This window comes from Ovis canadensis, chromosome 7 (assembly GCF_042477335.2).
Source record: "Ovis canadensis isolate MfBH-ARS-UI-01 breed Bighorn chromosome 7, ARS-UI_OviCan_v2, whole genome shotgun sequence".
Lineage (NCBI taxonomy): Eukaryota > Metazoa > Chordata > Mammalia > Artiodactyla > Bovidae > Ovis > Ovis canadensis.
Genome location: NC_091251.1, coordinates 35,012,774 through 35,034,759, shown reverse-complemented (window position 1 = coordinate 35,034,759; position 21,986 = coordinate 35,012,774). Strand labels below are relative to the sequence as shown.

The 21,986-nt window shown below is 39.6% G+C and overlaps 1 pseudogene and 1 gene segment (V, D, J or C); one reads left to right on the top strand and one right to left on the bottom strand.

Moving 5' to 3' along the window:
- LOC138443432 (M1-specific T cell receptor alpha chain-like) overlaps positions 1-21,986 on the top strand; it is a 1,249,782-nt gene that overhangs the window by 788,192 nt on the left and 439,604 nt on the right.
- On the bottom strand, positions 8,712-11,496 carry LOC138443995 (mdm2-binding protein pseudogene; annotated as a pseudogene).

Below are 21,986 nucleotides of genomic sequence, written 5' to 3'. Positions count from 1 at the left end.
GCAATGCTTTAGCAAATCACTTACTTGTACTCTTTCCCTGGACAACATTCAAATATTTGACACATTGTCATCAGTAAAAGACATTGTCTTATTGTTGTTCAGTCACTCAGTTGTGTCTGACTCTTTGAGACCCCATGGCCTGCAGCATACCAGGCTTCCCTGTGTTTCACCATCTCCAAGAGTTTGCTCAAACTCATGTCTATCAAGTCAGTAATGCCATCCAATCATCTCATCCCATCCTTCTCATCTCATCCTCCTTCTGCTGCCCCCTTCTCCTTCTGTTCTCAATCTTTCCTGGCATCAGGGTCTTTTTCAAAGAGTCAACTCTTGACATCAGGTAGCCAAAGTATTGGAGCTTCAGCTTCACCATCAGTCCTTCCAATGAATATTCAGGACTGATTTCCTTTAGGATGGACTGGTTGGATCTCCTTGCAGTCCAAGGGACTCTCAAGAGTCTTCTCCAATACCATAGTTCAAAAGCATCAGTTCTTTGGCACCCAGCTTTCTTTATAGTCCAACTCTCACATCTATATGTGACTACTGGAAAAACCATAGCTTTGACTATACAGATCTTTCTTGGTGAAGTGATGTCTCTGCTTTTTATTATGCTGTCTACGTTCATCATAGCTTTCCTTCCAAAAAGCAAGTCTTTTAATTTTAAGGCTGTAGTCACTGTCCGCAGTGATTTTGGAGCCCAAGGAAATAAAATCTGTCACTGTTTCCACTTTTCCCCTTCTATTTGCTATGAAGTGATGGGACCAGAGGCCATGATCTTAGTTTTTTGAATGTTGAGTTTTAAGTCAGCATTTTCACTCTCCTTTTTCACCCTCATCAAGAGGCTCTTTTGTTTCTCTTCACTTTCTGCCATTAGAATGGTATCATCATTAAGCTTTTGTGGGAGTTAACCAGGTTGAAAGACAGCCTAGAAGAAAAGTGATCTTACAAGTAAGAATAGCACACACAGGGCAATAGAGATTATAGTGAATTTCAGGACTGAAAGTCAAGATTATGTTATGAATAAAATCACACAAATACAACATTTTCAAACCAACACTGCAAAGTAACCATAGTCTCAATTTTTAAAATGAGCAAACATAATCTTCATGAAGTTATCAAAAGTATTTTTTATTTACTTGATATTCTTCTAATAATTTTTTCATTTGGCATATGTCCTAGATCCAAATACATATTGTATCTGCACTCAGGAAGCATGTAATACTGGAAAGGCCATTACAAAACAGTGCAATCAAAGCTACCACAAGGGAAAAGTAAAATATGGGCACTAACAGAGGCATCCAAATTGGAAAAGGAGTATAAGGGAATACTACCTAAGATAGGTGGTGTCTATGTCAAGACTTTTAAAAGAATTCATCAAAGATGGAGTCAGGTAAAGAGTATTACAGAAAAGGGGAAATAGAATGTGCAAATGTCAAGTCAAGATTTTGTTTAGGAGGATGACATTAACTCAGAATGGCTGGAGCACACAACTCCAAACAGGCAACAATAAATATAAAACTAAAACAATAAGCAGAAGCCACCTTGTGAAAATAATTATGAACCATTTTGAGATGCTGTATATTATCTGGAAGGCATTGAGAAGCACTGTAAGGGATCTGCACAGCAAATGTTACACTGAAATGTTAGTATATGAAATATGATTATTTCACATATGCATATGTACTTATATATGTAACTATATATATATACTGTATTTAAATACAGTGTATATATATAGTTATATAAATGTATATGTATGTATATATACATATACATGTATGTATATATACATACATATACATATGTGTGTATACATATATATTTACATACATACATATATATAAATACAGTATATATATAGTTACATATATAAGTACATATGCATATATAAATATATATACCCTGATATTTACCTTGGTTTTTCTTTTTCTGTTAATCTTGGAGTAATTCTCTCTCTAACACTGGTATTGATAGACCTAACCTTATAGAAGAAGAAGAAAAAAAAAAGACACATCTTGGATGTAAACTTATTCAGGAAAAGTCAAAATTCACTTTTCAATGAGCATTTCTCAGTCTGACCACAGGGAGCACTGTTTTCAAGGACTCTAGACAGGCATACAGTTCCCTGTGAGCTGTGAAAGTGTTGTAAAATCTCTCTGATTGGTTATCCCCAACTAAAAGTCAGCATCCTAGCACCACCATACCATGTTGATCACCTCCTACAGTTTTATTTAGAGAACCTAGGCTCACTTGAAATGACCACTTTTGTTTAATAATAAACATGTTACCTACACTTCACTGAACACTTAGCATATTCTAGGAACTTCCTGCAGGAAATTTTACTTAATTCTTGCCTGGCGGGAAAGGTGAAACTCTTGAGAGATTATTCTTCCCCACTCCCATCCTTTCTATTATACAGAAGGGAGAGTGAGGCTAAGATACTCATCCAATGTCAGAGTTAGTAAATGGAGGATATGGGATTTAATTTAAGGGATTACATTTAATCACAATCATCTACTACCTCTGAGAGTAGACGCACAGTGATACCCCGGCCTTCACAGTCTGTGCCCGACCCTGAACCTGGACTACAGATGCTCTCCAGACAGGACTTCTGCAGGGCACTGACCAGAAGAGTCCTTCAGGAAGAAAGAGAGACCAAGGGAAACAGTTGTTTCAATGTGAAATGCAAAAGGGGGCTTTGCTCTTAAGATCATATCTAATTTAACATTATTTTCTTGATCATTATATAATTTCTGGTTAGATAATTGTGTAACTGCATAGTAGGTATTGTATATTAAATAGACAACCACACAAATTTCAATTTAAAAAAACCAAAGTGAATCACCATATGACTGAACTACACATGTAAACTACATTGTTGTCTGTAAATGAAATGGAACACCTCTTTCTTCTGCTAGATATCCACAGCTTCTCATTATTAAAAAAAAAAACAACTAAGCAATAGTGTACAGAGGTTCAGGATTTTTAATTTTAGGGGGGCAGTATGACAAGCTGAAGGTAATTAAAGATAAAAAATAATTTCTCCTCATCTCACAGATGTCAAGTGACCTGGAATCATAGGAAATAATCTGTCATCATAGAAGTGATCTTCTATTATAACTGAGCCCAGGACAAATAACATTGAATAGAATGGAAATTTTCCTTTGTCCTAGTGAAATAGTTACCTAGATCACCTTCAGAAGTCTAAGATAATCTGAAAAGGGAGCAGACTTTAAAGGGAGGTGTTTAAAAACATGATTTGAGAAAGAAAAGGATGGCAGGGAACAACACCTAGGTTGTGAAATTTCTACCTTGAAATTCTGTGTGTAATAATATAGAACTATCCCTTACAAGGACACAAAACCATATCTGCAGTTTAATTTAAAATATTTTTTCTTTAATTGAGAAGGAAAACACAGATATTGTATTTTTAAATGTCAACCTAAATTAAAGGGTACATTTACATGGCCCCCAAATTTCTGGAGAATATATGAACAACTTTTTCAGGAGGAAAGAGACTATTTTAAATGCATTTGGTGGTTCAACTTATTCTATGCAAGAATGCACAGGATATGATCTGACAGTTCATCCTACCAACCAAACCAATGTCTGCTCTGAGAGAGCTGTACTGCTCATGGCCAACAATTCTGTGGAGCTTTACACAAAGCCAAATAAGACTGAGCAGGGTCAGCACAGGAGATGGCTTCTTAAAACACAGGAGCCAACATGACTCTTGTCAGCATATGATGGGCATGATGGCTTCTGACTCCACTGGTAGGAAGAGTTGCTAATAGGGAGGCTGAGGACAGTGTTGGATTGTGGGGAGACAGTGAGAAGGAGCAGAGAGGGTGAACAATGACTTAACGTAACAAATACTCAGGAAAATAAGAAGGGAGGAGAAAGGAATCCATAATTGACTCTCTTAGTCTTGACTGAAGATTTAACTCCTGCCCTTGAAGTTTTTGGCCAGTTCCTTATTTGTCAGCACCAAGCATCAAACTTTTTGTTTCTTCTGTTTACAGGATCCAGATTGTCCCAGATCATTCAGTTCTAACCAACAACAGTTAGTCAGGAGAGCAAGAATGAGGAACTGGACAGTTCCTATGACAACAGGCTTATATGTTTTGTACTGTATTGTACAAAAGTCCTCCCAGTGAGGAGATGACTTTCCCCAAACTCAGCACACAGTGCAGAAGCCGATGCAACAGAGGGTCAAAATTTTGTGAAATTCCGGAAAGCTACAAAAATGATCAGGCTCATCATATTATCCTCACAACTAGAAGATTCTGCAATATACGTTTGCTGTCTCAGAGAAATGACTACAGAAAAAATAAAAACATGATAGAAGAACTTTACAAAAAACTCATAACTCAGCTGGAGCAATTGCCTGTTCCCATATTCGCAGAGAAGACACACAAATCTTACCCAGACATTTTTTTAGAAGCTGGTGGTTAAAGGGAGTAAGATAAGATTTATAAAGGAAGTCACTGAATTCATTCTAGGAAGAACTCCCTCACAGCTTTCTCAGCGACCATACTGCATGCTGTACAGAAGCAACATATGAAGGACAGTGTTTAGAAATTATACATGATTCTTGCAGTTTTTATACCTGCTCAACTTAACCTTTTCAAGGAGAGTCCTTTTAGGGCTCCTGGACCCAATTTCCACATGTGCATTGGTGGGGAGTTTACCACACAACACCAAGCACTTCTCTGGACACCAGCTGCATCCTTCTATTCAACTCAGCTCTGCCATCCTCCACCTGAAAATAACATCATTTCCCAAAGGCTAGGGCTCAGTACTACCAGACAGCCTCCTCTATCCCATCCCTCACTGAAACTGGAGGTTCAAATAATTTACTCCAGGGCTTCCCAGGTAGTGCTAGTGGTAAAGAATGTGCCTGCCAATGAAGGAGACAAAAGAGATGCCAGTTCAATCCCGAGGTTGGAAGATCCCCTGGAGTAGCAAATGACCACCCACTCCAGTATTCTTGCCTGGAAAATCCCATGGACAGAGAAGTTTGGCAGGCTATAGTCCATTGGGCTGCAAAGAGTCAGACACAACTGAGCAACTGAACACAATAACTTACTCCATTTCAGCGTGCCAAACACAAGCCTAGGTTATTATCTATACTTCTACATGACTACCTATAGACCAGACATTCCTGTGACCCCATTCTCAGTTTCCATGAATTTAGTAAAGCAGCTCACAGAGCTCAGAGAAATATTTTACTCACTAGTATGCTGTGCCTGCTAACTCGCTTCAGTAGTATCCAACTCTTTGTGACCTTGTGAACTGTAGCCCGCCAGGCTCCTCTGACCATGGGATTCTTCCAGGCAAGCCTACTGGCGTGGGTTGCCATGCCCTCCTCTGGGGGATCTTCCCAACCCAGGGATTGAACCTGCATCTCTTATGTCTACTGCATTGGCAGGTGAGTTCTTTACCACTCACACCACCTGGGAAGCCCTTTACTCACTAGATCGCTGGTTTATTATAAAAGGATATAGGTCAGGAACAGCCAGATGGAGAGATGCATAGGACGAGGTATGTAGGACATCCAAGCCCTCTTCGGGTGACCTCTCCCAGCACCTCCATGAGTTCACCAACCCAGAACCTCTCCAAACCCAGTATTGTGAGTTTTAGAGAGGCTTCTTTACATCACCATGATTGATTTACATCACCATGAATGATTTACATCATTGGCCGTTGTGGATCAATTCAATCTCCAGCCCCTCCCCTCTCCCCTGTGTGGTCAGGAGGAGAAAGTTTCAACCATCCAATCAGTTGGTTGATAGTGAATAGCTTTTAATGCAAATTATTATTTGATTTTTGAATAGATAACAAATACATGTGGTATAAAACTTAAAAAGTATTCAAAGGATATATGTAGCACATATAGTATATATAAGAAAGTAACACTCTCTCTCTCACCTGCATCCCCACTGTCCTCAGTATCCTAGTAAAAATACTATTAAAATTAAAATTTTCCTCGAGTTATTTGTATTTTAGTTGTTGAGTTGTAAGTGTTCTTTATATATTCTGAATACTCAGCCCTTAACAAATGTGATTTGTAAATAGTTACTCCCATTCCTTGGGTTGCCTTTTTCACTTTCCTGATAGTATCTTTTGAAACAGAAGCTATTTAATTGTGATGAAGCCTGATTTATCTATTTTTCTTTACTTGTGCTTTGATTGCCTACCTTAAGAACCATTGCCTCATCCAAAGTCACAAAGATTTACATCAATGAGTTCATCTAAGAGTTTCATAGTTTGAATTTTTACATTGAGGCCATTGATCCATTTCAGACTAATTCTTCAGCGGTGGAAGGTAGAAAGATATAACTTCTTTCCTTTGCATATGAGACATTTGGAGTCCCTGACCAAAAGAAAACTGAGTGGATATAGCAAATAAAGTGGACATTAAAATAGAAATTGTTGCTAGGAATGCAGAGCAGCACTTCAGAATGATTAAGTGCACAATTGACCAGGAAGACAGAATAATCCTATTTTATATGCACTGAATAATATACCTTCAAAATATATCCAACATAAATTGGTAGACTTAATCAGCAGAATTAAACTAGTAGAATTTGTTGATTTAAAAATAGTCACTAAGCAAATATACAACTCTGCTGCCAGACATTAACATCTATCATCAATAGAAACACAGAGAAAATATTCTCTACTTACACAATTACTAAATTGTATTCTTTACCTAATTTACATATATAGAAGACTGTACCCCAAAACAACAGAATACAGATTATTTTCAAATTCACTTGTAATATTTATCAACTTGTTCATACTCTGGATCTTAAAGCAAGGCTTAATCAATTTCAGAGGATTTAAATCATTCAGAACATAGTCTCTGATGTTGATCAGAGATGATGTTGATCAGAGATATTAAATAAGAATTCAATAACAAAAAGATAATTAAACTTTATTCCTGTACTTGCTAGATAAAATAGCCAATTTTCAAAGGTATTCCTCCAGAGAAACATCAAGGCAAAACAGAGGTTGGGATGGGGTAGAAGTTTCAGTCCCTGAGTGGAATGCCCTCCTTATGAACATTATTTCCTGTTAGGGACAGAAACATCTAAAAGCCACAGGAACTCTGCACTCAGCTACTCAGAGAAGGGCTGGTCTCTGCTATGATAAGAACAAGAGAAATTTAGAGAAGAATGTCTGTCAAGCTCTGGCCTGGTCTGCTGTGGGTGTTCATGGCCACCTTTGGCTTCAATATTTGAGGCCCTAAACACAGGGCTTCAGTTTCCTTTTAGAGCTCAATGGTGGCCTCGTGCAAGCTGTGACTGGCAGGGGGGTTAGAGGGAAGAGAGGTGGAGAAATGAACAAGTAGGTAACCCTTTTCTTGGTCCTAATGTCATAACCTCGTGTAGCCCTCATGACTCCTGAGACATTTCAAAGGACCAACTCTGTCTTCTTTTCCCACAGGATCCAGCTTGGCTGGCAAAGTAACCCAAGCTCAGAACAGAGTAGCAGCACAGGAAGAAGACCATGGACTGCATGTGTGAAACCACATCGGGAAGGCAGACTTTGTACTGGTACAGAGAGCTTCCTGGTGGAGGGATGGAATTCCTTATTTATCAGGATGATAATAGAGCAAATGCAAGGAGGGACGGTTACTCTGGAATTTCATTGGGAAAAAAAATTCATCAGCCTCAAAATCTCTTCCTTGCAACTGGCTGACTCAGAAAGGTATTTCTGTGGGCTCTTGGAATACAACAGTGAGAGAAATGACAATTCAATTCAGTTCAGTCGCTCAGTGATGTCCGACTCTTTGCGACCCCATCAGTTGCAGCACACCAGGCCTCCGTGTCCATCACTAACTCCCGGAGTTCACTCAGACTCATGTCCGTCGAGTTGGTGATGCCATCCAGCCATCTCATCCTCTGTCATCCCCTTCTCCTGCCCCCAGTCCTTCTCAGCATCAGTCTTTTCCGATGAGTCAACTCTTCTCATGAGGTGGCCAAAGTACTGGAGTTTCAGCTTTAGCATCATTCCTTCCAAAGAACACCCAAGACTGATCTCCTTTAGAATGGACTGGTTGGATCTCCTTGCAGTCCAAGGGACTCTCAAGAGTCTTCTCCAACACCACAGTTCAAAAGCATCAATTCTTTGGCACTCGGCTTTCTTCACAGTCCAACTCTCACATCCATACATGACTACTGGAAAACCATAGCCTGGCTAGACAGACCTTTGTTGGCAAAGTAATGTCTGTGCTTTTCAATATGCTATCTAGGTTGGTCATAACTTTCCTTCCAAGGAGTAAGTGTCTTTTAATTTCATGGCTGCAATCACCATCTGCAGTGATACTGGAGCCCCCAAAAATAAAGTCTGACACTGTTTCCACTGTTTCCCCATCTATTTGCCATGAAGTGATGGGACCAGATGCCATGATCTTCGTTTTCTGAATGTTGAGTTTTAAGCCAACTTTTTCACTCTCCACATCACTTTCATCAAGAGGCTTTTTTTTTAAAGAAATATCTTTTTCTATTTATTGAAATAATTAAATAACCAAGAGTAAAATTTTTAAACATACATAAAAATATTAATGTTAAAAATTAAAATATAGTAAAACTATAAGTATACAAACTAAAATTACATTAACTGAGCAACTTCAAAACTATATAAATACAGGGTATTTACGAAATTCCTTAGAAATGGAACATTAATTCTTTGAATAAAGTTTGAAATGTCTAATTTTCAAACTAAAGAAGGAAGTGGTATATAATAGATCCATCCAATCTACAATCATCCAAAGGGAATGATTCTGTGTTATTTCTTGCTTGCTTTTTCTAACACCCACTCAATCACCTGTACGACATTGTTGTTTGTTGTTTTCTTCATTTCTTCAAATAGACCTCTGGAAGTTTTAAGATCCTTTAGGTAGAACTTGGAGATCTCAAAGAGGCGCTGGCTGCAAGCAGGGAAACATTCGTGAGCCTCGTGAGCCTTCTTCAGGGCTTCAGCAACTACTTCTTTCAGTATCCGAGTGTGCTTCTGTGATCGGGATTCCTTCGCGGGCCTTGCTGTTTCTGATTCGCGTGCAGCTTTTGGACCTGAGCTGGCCTTGGCGGTGGCTCTGGGAGCTTCACTGCTCAGCGCAGAGGGACACGTCACAGGTAACGGCTGCTCTGCCCGAGGCTTTCTGGAGGGGACCGCGTGGCGATGGCGGGCGCTGCCACTTGTCTGAGAAAGAAGAGAATCGGAACTTCCAGACCTCACAAGTCTGCTTTTGGGGGGATAAAGGCAGTTCACATCTTTTGATCTCCTTTTCACTCGGGAGACGTCAGTCCGGAGCTCGCTTTGCAGAGCTTCTCCGTCAGGGACACTCGTGGGCTCTGACGAAACCGCAGGAGAGGGAAGCGGGCTGAGCACGGCGGGCCCCGGAGAACTCCCCCTGGTGCAGGTGGTCTGGGTTTCATAACGAATAAGCCGAGACTGCAGCTCTAAAAATTCCCCATCTCTCTCTAACGCTTTCCGATCATCCAAGCAGTACTCAATTCCATGATAATGACATACTGAAGCTTCTCGGAAAGGTAAACCACGAAGTTTCCGAGGACTAAGTTCTGGTGTCAGGACAAAAGTCTTCTGCCCTTTTTGAATCTGTAAAGGCTGAAGATCTCCAATTGGTAATCCGCCTGAGGTAAAGAATTTAAGCAATTCTTTAGCATCCAATAATGTGACTGAATCCCGTGGGCCCTCTTTGTGGCCCAGCAATTGTTCAGATGAACGAGGTAATGAACCAGTTCTCATTTTTTGTTTAGCTTTTTCACAAGTTTCCAAATTTTGAAGGACATGCCTTTCTGGCCACTCCAGAGGATTGGTCTCCACTAGGCGGGAAGAAGTAAGCTCCAGTGAACTGCTATCATGTAACATATTGGAGGTTTTGTCTGTCTTTATTAGACTTGTTTTAGGAATAAGAGCATCAAAATGACCCAAAAAGCATTCCCTTGTGCATGTTAGCAGACTTTTGAGTTCATCCACAGAAACTAGCTCGCGCTGCTGTGCCAACTTTCTCCTTTGCAGACACTCCTTCAAAGCCGAAGCCTGAGCGCTGGCTAACTGTCTCTCTCTCTGTATAAGCTGCTCCTTGGAGAACCTTGGGAGTGACGAGAGGTCAAGAGGAGAGCTCAATCTGGTTTCTTCTGTTGCTGCTTTCAGCTTTCCGTGAATTAAACTGAACGCAAACGAGCCATTGATCTGGTTGGCTGAGTGAATCAATGTGGCTTTACACTTTCCGTTGCCATTACCTCGTAACAAGAGATAATAGCTAGAACTCTCTCCTTTCAGTTCAACATCTGGAACACTGATTGTCCTAGGTTTCCTCACCATATATTCCTTCCACCTTCTTGAACTGAGCTGGCTGGGAGGAGGAGCTAGTATGTGACCAACGGTACACGGCAATACAAAAAGAGCTCCAGCCTCGCCACACAGGGAAGAAATCTGCTCCACCAGCAACCTGGAGCTCTGCTTGGTGCTGTTTCTTGTCAATCCCAACTCAAATTCAATGTCTGACATATAGCAGGAGGGCAGATCTGATAATTTTATCATCTGCACAAACTCTAAAGCAGGGCCATAATAATGAAAAACCTTTGGCAAAATATCTTTATCTTTTGATGGTATTAACTTTTTGTTAAGAAAGCAAGTTTTTAAATTAGATGTACTAAAATTCTTCTGTGTGACTCCCATTAAACAAAATTCAGGAAAACTTATTTCACTTCCAAACTTCCTCTCCCATATCTGAATCTTTCCCCTCCATAGCTCCTTTGAATCAATAGCATTTCTGAGATCTTCAAAAGATACAATATTAGCAGAAAGGTATTCTGCAATTTTCTGATAATTTATTTCACAATGATCTCCTGCTATAGTAATTTTTGCTGAATACCATTCCTTCAAATGTTTTAATGCTCCTACAGTAGGCAAACAGTCTCTCAGTTTTGGAGGATCTTTGTCAGAAGGCAACAGTATTATATCTATCATTGCTCTACCAGGAGCAGGAAGCTTGTCTGATAACTGATGCAAACTTTCTGCAGATTCTTCATAAAGGTCAGCCAAGGATAATGATTCCCTGCTATTGCTATCTTCTTCCTCAAAACACTCAACAGCACTCAAACATTCTTCCATATTTGTCTGAAGAACATCTTCGATGTCATCTTTCTCTGCACCAAAATGTATCTCTTCCCAGTGTGAACTACAAAACTGATAAAATCCACATATTGCCTGAACTGCAAAGAACCACTTCCTGGAACCAGGTATACCGCCCACTGAACAGGGAGGGAAAGTACTATCTTCTGGACTAATTGAAGCACTAATGCTTCTTTTCAGGAGATGATAAACATTTGCTGCTCTTAAGTCCATCGGCCTCCCGGGGCCCTCGACGCGCGAGACCTCGGGCCCATGGCCCGGGCCCGCCGCCGCCGCGGCCTTCCCCTCGCCCCTCAAGAGGCTTTTTAGTTCCTCTTCACTTTCTGCCATGAGTGGTGTCATCTGCATATCTGAGGTTATTGAGATTTCTCCCGGCAATCTTGATTCCAGCTTGTGCTTCTTCCAGCCCAGTGTTTCTCATGATGTACTCTACATGTAACTTAAATAAGCAGGGTGACAATATACAGCCTTGATGTACTCCTTTTCCTATTTGGAACCAGTCTGCTGTTCCATGTCCAGTTCTAACTGTTGCTTTCTGACCTGCATAAAGGCTTCTCAAGAGGCAGGCCAGCTGGTCTGGTATTCCCATCTCTTTCAGAATTTTCCACAGTTTATTGTGATCCACACAGTCAAAGGCTTTGGCATAGTCAATAAAGCAGAAATAGATGTTTTTCTGGAACTCTCTTGCTTTTTTGATGATCCAACGGATGTTGGCAATTTGATCTCTGGTTCCTCTGCCTTTTCTAAAATCAGCTTGAACATCTGGAATTTCATAGTTCACGTATTGCTGAAGCCTGGCTTGGAGAATTTTGAGCATTACTTACTAGCATGTGAGATGAGTGCAATTGTGTGGTAGTTTGAGCATTCTTTGGCATTGCCTTTCTTTGGGATTGGAATGAAAACTGATCTTTTCCAGTCCTGTGGCCACTGCTGAGTTTTCCAAATTTGCTGGCATATTGAGTGCAGCACTTTCACAGCATCATCTTTCAGGATTTGAAATAGCACAACTGAAATTCCATCACCTCCACTAGTTTTGTTCATAGTGATGCTTTCTAAGGCCCACTTGACTTCACATTCCAGGATGTCTGGCTCTAGATGAATGATCACACCATCGTGATTATCTGGGTCATGAAGATTATTTTTGTGTAGTTCTTCTGTGTATTCTTGCCACCTCTTCTTAAGATCTTCTGCTTCTGTTAGGTCCATACCATTTCTGTCCTTTATCGAGCCCATCTTTGCATGAAATGTTCCGTTGGTATCTCTAATTTTCTTGAAGAGATCTCTAGTCTTTCCCATTCTGTTGTTTTCCTCTATTTCTTTGCATTGATTGCTCTGGAAGGCTTTCTCTCTTCTTGCTATTCTTTGGAACTCTGCATTCAGATGCTTATATCTTTCCTTTTCTCCTTTGCTTTTCGCTTCTCTTCTTTTCACAGCTATTTGTAAGGCCTCCCCAGACAGCCATTTTGCTTTTTTGCATTCCTTTTCAATGGGGATGGTCTTGATCCCTGTCTCCTGTACAATGTCATGAACCTCCATCCATAGTTCATCAGGCACTCTGTCTATCAGATTTAGGCCCTTAAATCTATTTCTTATTTCCACTGTACAATCATAAGGGATTTGATTTAGGTCATACCTGAATGGTCTAGTGGTTTCCCCTACTTTCTTCAATTTAAGTCTGAATTTGGCAATAAGGTGTTCATGATCTGAGCCACAGTCAGCTCCTGGTCTTGTTTTTCCTGACTGTATAGAGCTTCTCCATCTTTGGCTGCAAAGAATATAATCAATCTGATTTCGGCGTTGACCATCTGGTGATGTCCATGTGTAGAGTCTTCTCTTGTGTTGTTGGAAGAGGGTATTTGCTATGACCAGTGCATTCTCTTGCCAAAACTCTATTAGCCTTTGCCCTGCTTCATTCTGCATTCCAAGGCCAAATTTGCTTGTTATGCCAGGTGTTTCTTGACTTCCTACTTTTACATTCCAGTCCCCTAGAATGAAAAGGACATCTTTTTTGGGTGTTAGTTCTAAAAGGTCTTGTAGGTCTTCATAGAACCATTCAACTTCAGCTTCTTCAGTGTTACTGGTCGGGGCATAGACTTGGATTACTGTGGTATTGAATGGTTTGCCTTGGAAACGAACAGAGATCATTCTGTCATTTTTGAGATTGCCTCCAAGTACTGCATTTCAGACTCTTTTGTTGACCATGATGGCTACTCCATTTCTTCTAAGGGATTCCTGCCCTCAGTAGTAGGCATAATGGTCATCTGAGTTAAATTCACCCATTCCAGTCCATTTTAGTTCGCTGATTCCTAGAATGTCGACGTTCACTCTTGCCATCTCCTTTTTGAACACTTCCAATTTGCCTTGATTCATGGACCTGACATTCCAGGTTCCTATGCAATATTGCTCTTTACACCATTGGATCTTGCTTCTATCACCAGTCACATCCACAGCTGGGTATTGTTTTTGCTTTGGCTCCATCCCTTCATTCTTTCTGGAGTTATTTCTCCACTAATCTTCAGTAGCATATTGGGCACCTACTGACCTGGGGAGGTCCTCTTTCAGTATTCTATCATTTTGCCTTTTCACACTGTTCATGGGGTTCTCAAGGCAAAAACACGTCCGAGGTCCTGGGCGGCACCCAAGAGTGCCAGGCTGTGATGATGCAGGAGCGGCTGGTGGGGGAGCTACCTCACACCCAAGGCCAGGGGCAGCAGCGAGGAGGAGCTACCCCATGCCCGAGGTCAGGGGCGGCGGCCAAGAAGAGCAACCTCACGTCCAAGGAGCGGTGGCTGCCCGTGCAGGAGTGCTGAGAGGAGCCACTCCACGTTCAAGGTCAGGAGGGGTGGCTGTGAGGAGATACCCCTCATCCAAGGTAAGGAGCAGTGGCTGCACTTTGCTGGAGCAGCTGTGAAGAGATACCCCATGTCCCAGGTAAGAGAAACCCAAGTAAGCCAGTAGGTGTTGCAAGAGGGCCTCAGAGGGCAGGCACACTGAAACCATAATCACAGAAAACTAGTCAGTCTAATCACAGGGACCACAGCCTTGTCTAACTCTATGAAACTAAGCCATGCCATGTGGGGCCACCCAAGACAGGCGAGTCATTGTGGAGAGGTCTGACAGAACGTGGTCCCCTGGAGAAAGGAATGGCAAACTACTTCAGTGTTCTTGCCTTGAGAAATGACAGTAGAGATAAGCCAAAACCTTAGAGCTGTATTAAGGCAGCCACCTGCTTAGAATCTTAGGAAAATCCCATGAAAAACAGTCAGGAAGGAGGCAGACACTGTGGTAGCACAGTTTAGACATTCTAATGTAAATTTTTCTTCTATAAAACATGTTCCTTCTTTATTTCAGTGTATGAAAGTGTTATGCCCTGAGTCCGAGTCCCCAAAACTGAGAGAATAAGACGTCCACAGGAATGCAAAAGCATAAAGGGGTTTATTGCTAACTCGAGTTAGGGCCCATGTCTCATCCAGCACAGTGGAATCCAACAAGGGCCCCGAGTTCTGAATCACCGTTACTTTTATACAGACGATTCTTTGTTTCTTTAACAGCATAGCTGATTGGTTAAACCGTACGCGTGCATGGGACTTTTAAACCTCGCATCCCTATCTGGATTGGCTCGGGTCTGGTGCGGGCGGGGGGCTATAGGGATTTTTCTGATTGGTCGAACTACACGCCTGTGGGAGTTCCCAGAGCCTCAGCTTTTCTCAGGCCTAGCCCGCCCCTTAGAGCCTGTCCTGGCTTCAGTTTGGTCCTAACAAAAGAACATTGTTCCCTGAGATTCCCAGCTATTATGTTTGTATCTTTGATTAATATAAATCCCAAAGTGATTTTCAAATTGTTCCTAAATAGTTACATTGAAGAACCCACTTATTTCAGGAAAATTAGAAGCAATCAATTCTTGAATTGCTGGATTTGCAGACCTAAAATTATGGGAAAAACCATTCATTTTCTCTTCTATTATCATGCTGATTTTAGTAATTCATTCTGTTACATAATGCATTTTATTACTTTGTGTATTTTATAAAAACAAATTTTATAAATCCATAGGTATATGACATTAACATAATTCAAATAAATAAGAACTAATTTTTGGAAAAATCTAAATCATTAAAAACAGCTTTGACTAAAACAAACTATGATCATTAGAGACTCAAAATACAGTTGGACTTTGAACAAACCTCACGGGTTTGAATGTGAGGGTCTATTCAAACACAGACGGTTTTCAAAAGTAAACACAACACTGCTACATGATTCTCAGTTGGTTGAGTTGCAGGTACAAAACCTCAGATATGGAGGAATTGCAAATAAGGAGAACCAAGTATAAGTTATATGCAGATTTTCAACTGTTGGCCCCCCAAACTCTTGCGTTGTTGGAGAGTCAACTGTACTTCAATTCTTAACAAACTCAGGCAGACAAAATCTATTTACAACATCTGAAGCCATAGTCCTTCAGATGTGGCTGAAGAATGTAATATAAGAAGAATATCCCTGGAGGCTAAGTCACAGAATGGCTTCTTGCTTAAGACACAATCAGAGTCTCAGCAAAACAGAGTAAGAAATGCAATGCCCCCTGGGGCCCCAGACTTCCTTGAGAGCAACACTGTGTGTCTTTCTTCTCCTTTCCAAGAGAACCTTGCATGATATAATCCAATGTCTATTCCATAATGGTATATTTAATGTGTGGAGTTTACTTGTTTCCTTTGTTTGTTTTCTGCTTATTTATTTCTTCATTGATTTTCAGACCCAGAAGAGCCTGAAGGCTATAGAATCTCAATCAGAGACTCTGCCTTTGCTCAGGAGTGACTGAACAGGCATCCTAAGTTGTCTTCCTTGAAGAAGTACCTTTCCTACATGGGGAGAAGACAGGAAATGAGTTCTCAGTTACAAGTGGGAAGGCTGACTATGGAATGCACAATGGCTGTTCATAAACCCTGTACCCAGTTTCCTCTCCTCCAGCCATGCTGGAGAATTGTGTGTCTCCTGAAAATCGACATGGCCACAACATTTGCTTTGGCCAAGGAAGTATGAGTAGAAATGGCATGCGTCACCTCATGATACAAGAATTTAACTCTCTAGATGAGCTTTCAACCTCAGCTTTCTCAGACTGTGGTGACTACTGAATTCTGTATTGATACAATATTAATGGAAGTTTGAATGCCAAAATGTTAGTCCTCACATGTATTATAGCTGACCCGGAGAATCATCTTCATTCAAAATGGATGACATATGTGCAAACGACTCTTTCTTTGAGGCACTGATATTTTGGAGTTGATTATTACCACAGCATAACCTATCTTAACTGGTGCACCAAACTTACTTAACAACAGAAAGAAGGAGGAAACACTGTACAAGGACAGCTTAATTTTGACACTAAATCTTGAATGAAGAAAAATTTTTAAAGGAATATGATAGGGTCATTCAATGAACATAAGTTAAAACTTTTAAATGAAATACTAGCAAAATGAATTAGCATTTTATATAAAAGTATTATATATGACAGTCATGTTGGGTTTCATGTATGTTTAGTCAACATTTTAAAGCAATCAAAGTAATAATCCCCATTAATAAAAATATTTCAACAGTTACACAAAAGTGCAATCAACAGTCACTCAAAGCAATGAATTCCCAATGAATTAGGATTGAAAGAAAAGCTTCTTCATTCTGGTAAAGTGTATATGCTATAAACATAAAGCAAATGCCAACCTTAATGGTGAAATGTTAAGTGCTTTCTTTCATTGAAGCCAAATAGTACTATTTCTACTAAAATGTGTACTGGGTCCTAGCCAGTTATAGAAAGGAAAGAAAAATAAATAAAGTTTTAATAATTAGAAATCAAGGACTATATGATAGTCACAAATATGATTGTGAGGTAAGCAATCCAAAATAATCTGCAAATATATTACATTATTAAAGCAGTTGAGCAATATAGAATTTAAAATATATTTTATATGCAAGTAACTAGAAAGAGATGAATTTTTTTTAAAAAATTCTTAAAATAGCACAAGAATCAAAATCCTTAAGAATAAAATTTTAAACTGTACTTATAAGACCACAGCACAGAAAATTACAAACCATGAAGAAATTAATTTCAGTTGTAAATAAATGGGAGGATATACTATGTTCATGAATTTAAAGATGCATGAGGCAAAAATGTCAAATTCTTTCACATTTTTTAAATAGATTCAACTCTCTGTATGTATGTAAAGGTGAAAACCAGTTCTAAAATTTGTGTATTTTAAAAGGCCAAGAATATATAAAACACACTGAAATTTTAAAAGCAAGTAGGAGGACGTCCTCTACCTTAAATATTAAGCCCATGAAGTTAAAACTGTGGAATTAGTGAAAGAATAGACAACTCGATATAGACCATCAGCTCAAAGTATTTCATTTGCCTTTCACATATCTATCTTTCTCCTTCTTGCTGTCTGCATCAGGAGGCCAATCTGAGTGAACCACAGCAATATGGCTCCTTTGAAGTGAGTGCTCTTATAAAAGAGGCTTCAAAGAGAGCCTTTGCCCCTTCTACCACATGAGGGACAGCAAGAAGGCATCACCTGTGAGCCAGGAAGCATACCCTCACTAGACACCCAATCTGCCAGTGCCTTGCTCTTGTACCTCTAGCATTCAGAATTGTATGGGAAAAAATTTCTCTTGTTTTGAAGCTACTCAGTCCTCATTTGTTAAGGAAGTCCAAATGGATTAGGACAGAAACAGAGTAGGTGAGTGGTTGTCCAGATGGAGTTTCATGGAGAGAAATGGTGGGTGACTGCTAATGGGTACAGGTTCTTTTTACAGATCATGAAATGTTCTAAAATTGAGTGTGGTGACATTTGCACAACTCTATAAATATACTAAAAAACATTGACCTATACAATTTAAGTGGGTGAATTATATGACATGTAAGTTGTATCTCAAAGAAGTTGTTATATAAAAACAAATCAACACAAATTAAAAGAACCACAATACTGATAGTTCTCTGTGGTTGATCTGGATTGTCCATACCACCTGACCTCTGCAGGAATAAACACTAAAAAGCTGTACTTGAGCATGACTTTTGTGTTATATAACTAGATGATATAATGACTCTTATTTTTCATATGTACCTTCAGCAACCCCAATAGTTCTCTCATTTAAATATTGACACCAACCTTAAAACACTATTGCTAGTTTATAACCTGGCACATAGTAGATGCACACTGGATGTAGATTAAACTAACAGTGACTATATGACCACCATGCCATCGACTACCACATTCTCAAAACCAAGCTTTCCCTTTCCTAAATTTTTGAATTCTTCCATTTTTGGAGGATGGGGAGTAAGAACTGGTGTGCTGTCTATCTGAATTTTGCCCGTAGGTCTACTCTTGCTTTTATCTTCACTGCTGGATGAAGAAAATGTTAGTTGCTCAGTTGTGTCCGATTCTTTACCACCCCATGAATTGCAACCCACCAGCCTCCTTTGTCCATGGAATTCTCCAGGCAAGAATATGGGAGTGGGTAGCCATTTCCCTCTTCCAGGTGGTCTTCCCAACCCAGGATTGAACATGGGTCTCCTACATTGCAGGCAGATTCTTTACCATCTGAGCCACCAGGGAAGCTGTATACTTTTGTTCAGTTTGTTTTCCAGAAAATTAGAATCTTTGGTTTGGAATAATTTTGAGAGTCATTCCATATAATTCTATATAACTTCTCCAATCTATATTAATTAATATATTCACTCAACAAATTAGCATTAAGTGTAAGCAAAACCTGTGCCAAATCCCATGCTAAACAATGAATAAACTAGCCTTTGGAAACTGCCCTCCAACATGGGAAGTTCAAGATAATAAGGGAAGTAAAAGTCATTTGATTGAGGGATATTTAAAACTATTTCTGTGAGAAATATGTCACAGAAATATAAAATTTCTAAAATTTTAAATGTCCTAAAATTCCCAAGTGACTGGAAATGATTCAGTCTTTAGAGTACTATATTGGGAACCTTGCCACTAGAGGGCCAGAGGGACCACCTGTGAGATAGCTGTTCAGAGTTGAAACACAAAGCTTGAAGGGCTGCTGATTCCAGGTTCTAAGGAAAGGATTTCATATAAGCAGTCACAAGAGGGGGCTGTTACTTCTGCAAACCAAAGCTCCATCCGGGGTGACAGAGAAGTTGTCATTGAGTTGTACAAAGAACTGACTCTTATCCCCTTTATCACCTGTACTTCAAAATTTCACCTTGAGTGTGTGCACAGTTTTAGGGACATGAGTAAGCCATTTTCCAAATGCAGAGCAAAGAGCTGACCCTCCGCAGGAAACAAGAGGTAGAGGTGATTAATAGTTTAATTTTAAAAGGCCAAATATTTCTTACTAGAGTGGAGTAATAAGCTTAGATATTGTAACAGGGAAGGATGAGTAATCTTAAATTTTATTCTATCCCATTTCTTTAATAATAACCATTTTGGGGGATAACAGAAATAGCTTTATGGTTACTTTTGTCTCTTTTATAAGATGGTTTCATTTCCCTCTCCAAATTTTATTTTCCCCTCTTTTTCTCTCTTCTTTTCTCCTATTATCCTCAATTCATTTCACCCCAAGTCATGAGCAATGAGACTAGTAACTATGCATTATAAAGGGCACAAGTGAAATAAGAATAAGTACCATAGAAGTCATTGGTTCCTGGGCCAAGACCAGAGGAATTCAACAATGTTCATCCGAAATATGCTCACACAGACATAGACTATTTATGTTTGGACCTTGAAAATAACCTTAATGTAAACTTTCTGAATTACAGCTTAACGTTGGGAAAATATTATTAGTCTCTTTTTAGATTTGTTTTTAGTCCTGGGCATGGAAGTAGACCCAATCAAGAGACAGCTGACACTTGGCTGGGGAACACCCCAATGAGCTGCCTGGTGTGGGGCTGTGCAAGTGGCTGCTGATTTGGCACTTGGGACCTCCCCCAACTTAGGCTTAGACACAGATCCTGAGCTCTGAGGCCGGGACTTCAACTATGAGACTGGTGACAGGAATAACTCTTCTCCCAGCTTTGGGTAAGTGATCTGGGCCTAAGAAAGAATGGCTTTCATGGCTAAAGACAAAGACAGACGTCTGCTTCTTTCTCTTCTCCCACTGTGCTTTACCAAACTACAGGGAAGAATGTGCATCTCTGTGTTTCTATGTGTCTGTGTGTTTATCTACAGACCCTGATTATCACTATGAGAGACTATCACATCCTCTACTCACAGAAGAACTCCTGAGTCTCAGTTTTCAGACTGTAAGGAGGCTGGGGCTTCAGTGAATCCAAGGGTCATGAAAGAAAACAATTTATCTTTGGCTTTGTGGCTCTAAGTAGCTCAGTAATAAACACTAGTAATACTTATTTTGTCCAGTGCAACAAACATGAAAATTCTCAAGGACAGGGCAAAGCCAGAGAGGGGAATTCTGGCAATGTTTATGAACCTGCCCCTTAGGCACACCCTGATTTGACAATCCAGAGCTAACCTATTGTTTCTCAATCCCTCAGGTGTATTGGGAGATTATAAGACCACACAGCCAAACTCAGTGGAGAGCGCTGAAGAAGAACCTGTGCACTTGCCCTGTAATCACTCCACAATCAGTGGATCTGAGTACATATATTGGTATCGACAGATTCCCCGCCAGGGTCCAGAGTACTTGATTCATGGTCTGAACAACAATGTGACAAACAGGATGGCCTCTCTGAGCATCGCCAAAGACAGAAAGTCCAGCACCTTGGTCCTGCCCCAGGTCACCCTGAGAGACACCGCTGTGTACTACTGCATCCTGAGAGACACATACTGGGACAGACGGGGCTGCACCTGTGCAGTATGTCCTTGGTGGGAAAGGGAAGCCCCAGCAGTGTAACTAGTTAGAGCCAGTTTGGAAGACAATCTTACTATATCCATAGAAACATATAATAGGCATATCCTTAGTTAACAATATTTTACTGAACCCTTTAAAAATTACTAAGAGAGTATATTTAAAGTATTCCTATCACAAAAAAATAAATAAAATTTTAAAAATAAGGAGAGCAAGAGAAAACTTCTGGACATAACCAATATGTTTATGACATTGTTTATGGTGATGGTTTCAAGACTATATTTTTCCCTCAAACTTATCAAGCTTTATACATTAAATGCATACTGGTTTTTGTACATCACTCATATGTCAAAGAAGTGATTTTTGAAAAATTTCAACACACTGACTTTCATAATATTAAAATTGTTTGTTCATTAAAAGACACCATTAGAAAAATACAAGCAAAAGCCACAGACTAGCAGAAAGACTTCACAAAATATTTAACAAAAGATCCATATCTAGAATATACATATTATATATAATATATATATTATACATATAAACTCTTACAATTTAATAAAACAAAAATTTATTGTTTTTAAATGGGCCAAAAATTTGAACACTTTACCAAAGTATGCCTGTGTATGGTAAATAACTACATGAAAAAATGCTCAGAATCATTATAGTATGAGAGATGCAAATTAAAATAAGATACCACTACATACTTGATAGAATGGCTAAAATAAAAATGACTGGCAATTCCAAGTGTTAATGAGGTTTTAGAGCAATTGGAACTCTCATACAGTGCTGCTAAGAATGTAAATGGTCCAACTACCTAAAACACAGTTTCACTATTTCTTCAAAAGTTAAGCATACACATATCACATAACCTAGCAACTCCATGCCTACTTATAACCCAAAAGAAATAAAACCTTATGTCCATACAAAAAACACTTAGACATGAATGTTCATAACAACTCATAAAAGAGTAATTGGAAATAATCCTAAAGTCCATCAACTGG